At 41.8% G+C, this 3768-nt stretch overlaps 1 pseudogene; it reads left to right on the top strand.

Moving 5' to 3' along the window:
• The first annotated feature begins 802 nt into the window (after positions 1-802).
• LOC102815591 overlaps positions 803-3768 on the top strand; it is a 39396-nt pseudogene continuing 36430 nt past the window's right edge.

The raw sequence follows: 3768 nt of genomic DNA, 5'->3' as shown, positions 1-3768 counted from the left end.
ACTGTACCTCACTGAGACACTAGGAGGAATAAGTAAGATGATGTTTGTGGAAATGTTTTCTACCATCTGAAGTGCCAGGCAAATGAAAGGCATTCTCATAGAAGCTCTCCACCATGCTTAGTGTGGGGCTCAGCACTAACTCGGATACATCCATTTTCCAGATGTTCACATCATATACCACACACAGCATATACCACACACACTACATACAATACACACCTACAAGCTGGAACCACTCTCACTGATGTATGGGTTTTAAATACCCTTCATCTGTCAGTTTGTTGTATTGTGGTGGTTTGCCTGTTGCTGTGATGCTGGAAGCTATACCATAGATATTTTTTGAAGATCAGTAGGTTACCCATGGTTAATAGGCTTCACTGGAGTTTCTAGATTAAGAGAGACTGGGAAGAAGAAAATGGCTATCTAGTGAAAAAATAAGCCAGTGAAAATGTATGGATATGGCGATTTCTGGCAAGATGGAGGACTAACCCAATGTACTACTACATGGACCCGCTACAGCAAAGATACGAGAGAACAAATGAAACAGACACAGATGAAAATCCTGGATCCCTGAACTTCAGAGGAAAGGTTAGAGAAGTGGATTGAGCGCTTGCTGGGAGAAGAGCTGAGCAGAGACTACGGGAGAGGGAGACTGATGTGTGAACAGCTGGCCAGATGTGCCATGTCATCTTGTGAGCAGCTTTTGGCAACAGGAGGTAGCCTGGCAGAGTAGGTTCACACAGGACATGGGAAAGGTATGATTCCTGCTTTTTCCTCATGCTCTTCTGGTGACCAGAGAGGCATGGTCAGCTCCCACCCTCATTCATCACCAATGCAGACCCTGCTCTCCAGGAATTCGGAGCCATGCCGTTGTGAGGTGGGGACCAGCTGTGCTGCTTTGGTGCTTGGATTCAGGTGGACTTGGCCTCAGACCTACAGAACTTACAGAGCCACCAGACCAGCATCTAACCAGTCACCCTGCCCCCAGCTGCCCTGTGGTCCTAACAGGCACTGAACACTGAGGCCGGTAGGAACTCCATCTAGGGCCAGGAACTCCAGTGTCACATCTCTCCCACATCCACCACATGAGCTCCTTGGTTTGCACAAACCTCCTAGAATTTTCTCCTCTCCAAGTCCAACAGCTGCACTATTTTATGGTTTTGTTTTGTTTTGGAGTTTGGTTTTTGTATTTCATTGCTCTTGTTTGTTAATTCTTTCTCCTTCTACTTCTCTTCCATTCCTTAAATTTTATCCTTTCTACTCTGCTTTTGTTTTTCCTTCTACTCTTCTGTTTCTCATTTCCTCTCTTCGTTTTGTGTATATGTGGGAGTTTTCTCTTTCCCACCCAACAGGAGATAGCATCTATACCTATACAACCCCACCACAACCGTACCCTCCAGTCACTAGGCAAGAGTCAATACCAACTCCTGCACAAGCTGATCAATGATAGACAGCAGCCGATACCAGCCCAGCCCACTCTAAGCTGAGGTACAAGAACAGTGCACATGCTTCCACTGCCTAGCTACACCCACAGGAGACAATTGATAAGAGCCTAAGAACACATCATTATACGCTCATCTAATTAAATATAAATATGAAAACACCCCAATGCTCCAGAGACAACAGGCAATTTTAGCTCACACAAAGAACATGAGTCCTGGTGTGGTGTTGCGGGATAATGTGCTAGACTGCAAGGTTGGTTTGAACTGCAAGGTTGGCAATTCAAACTCACCAGCAGCGCCTTGGAAACCCTCTTGTTGTTGTTATTAGGTGCCACTGAGTTGGTACCAACTCATAGCAATCCTATGCACCACAGAACAAAGCACTGCCCGGTCCTGGTCCAACCTCGCAAATATTGCTACACTTGACTCCATTGATGCTGCCACTTTGCTAATCCATTTCACTGGGGGTCTTCCTCTTTTTCTCTGACCCTCCACCTTACCAAGCATGATATACTTCTCCAGCGACTGGTCCCTCCTGACAATATGTCCAAAGTATAAGAAACAAAGTTTGGCCACCCTGGCCTCCAGGGAGCACTCTGGCTGCACTTCTTCCAACACGGATCTGTTTGTTCTTTTGGTAACCCATAGCACTTTCAATATCCTCCTCCAACACCATAACTCAAAAGCATCAATTCTTCTATGGTCGTCTTTATTCACTGTCCAGCTTTTGCATGCATATGAAGTTACTGAAAATACCATGGCTTAGCAGGGCAGAAACGTTGTTTGGTAAGAGTTGTAGACTATGGCTAGAAGAGATGTTAGATGATTCACTACACCACAGTCCTCCAATTCTGCCAGTAAGAAAAAGAAAATCACCAAAGCTGAGAGACTGAAAATGTTACAAGAGGAAGAGGAGAGACGGCTGAAAGAGGAAGAGGAAGCCCGTTTGAAATATGAAAAGGAAGAAATGGAAAGACTTGAAATGCAATGGCTTGAGAAAGAAAAATGGCAAGCACTTGAAACAAAAGATTTAGAAAGACAAACCAACGTTATTTATTAGAAGAGTGTTATCCTGAAGCAGAGAAAATAGATTACTTTCTCTGTGGAAACACTACATTCAATGTGACGGAAGTCCTGGTCCTTCAGTACCCCAGAAAATGAATACTTTCATTAGCTTGTGGAAAGAGGAAACAAAGGAGACTTTTGAGGAAGTAATTGAGAAGAGTAAACTAGTACTAAATTTAATTGAGAAATTGAAATTAATTTTGTTGGAAACCCCACTGTATGATTTGGAAGATAAAAATACAAAACAGCATGAAAAAACGATTTCAAGAGCTAAAGGAGCTTCTTCATTTTAAGTTTAATGTAGGCACGGAAATACTTCTCAGACAAGCTAGTACTTTGGCAGATCTGGACAGTGGAAATATGGAGAAAATTATTCATGATGAAAATGTTACTCTATATGTGTGGGCAAACCTCAAGAAGAATCCAAGACCATTGAAAGTAGAACAACTTACTTCCACAATAATGGATGCTGTCGGAGGCCAAGTTAAGGATATTATAGATGAAGCATGCAGCAATGAGGACCAAGAAGAGTCTAAACAACCAGAAAGTGGATGTGCCACAGTTAAAGAAGAAGTAAAACTTGGGGAAGAAGGTGATGCTGAAGTACAAATGGGTTCTGTTGTTGAGGAAGAATCTGAAGCCATAAAATTTGATGGGGAGATGAAATTATTAAGTGAAACAGTTTCAGCAGCACAGTTGTTGCTGGTAGAGAATGCTTGTGAAAAGCCGAATTCTTTGAAACAAATGATACCTGCAAAAGATGACAGAAAGACCAAGGAAAACAAAACACAGCAAAAATTTTAGAAGAATTCAGGAAAACATTACAAAAATAAACAGACAAAATACAATATAAAACCTTCAAACAAAAATCCAGAAGATCAATTATAAGATTTCAGAAATGGACAATACATTGAAAGGATAAAGAGTAGATTTGAAGCAATGGGAGCCCAGATTAGTGAGTTTAAAGATAGATCTTTCAAAACTAGTATGCTAGAAGAACAATCAGAAAAAAAGAACAAAAATATCCAAGGGAAACCTAAAAGTTATGTGGAGTACCATGAAGAGGAACAACTTATGGATAATCAGAATTCCAGAACAGGAAGAGACAATAAAAATCACAGGAAAATTGTCCAAGAGTTGTTGGAAGAAAACTTCCCTAACATCATGAAAGACAAGAAGATAGCCATTCAAGCTTCCAGAAAAAAATGGCAGATCGGGTGGAAGTGTAGTGACGAGCTCTGCCGAGAACAACACAGACTAC

This window comes from Chrysochloris asiatica, unplaced genomic scaffold (assembly GCF_000296735.1).
Source record: "Chrysochloris asiatica unplaced genomic scaffold, ChrAsi1.0 scaffold00087, whole genome shotgun sequence".
Lineage (NCBI taxonomy): Eukaryota > Metazoa > Chordata > Mammalia > Afrosoricida > Chrysochloridae > Chrysochloris > Chrysochloris asiatica.
The sequence above is the reverse complement of the archived record's forward strand: the minus strand, read 5'-3'. Positions and strand labels throughout refer to the sequence as shown.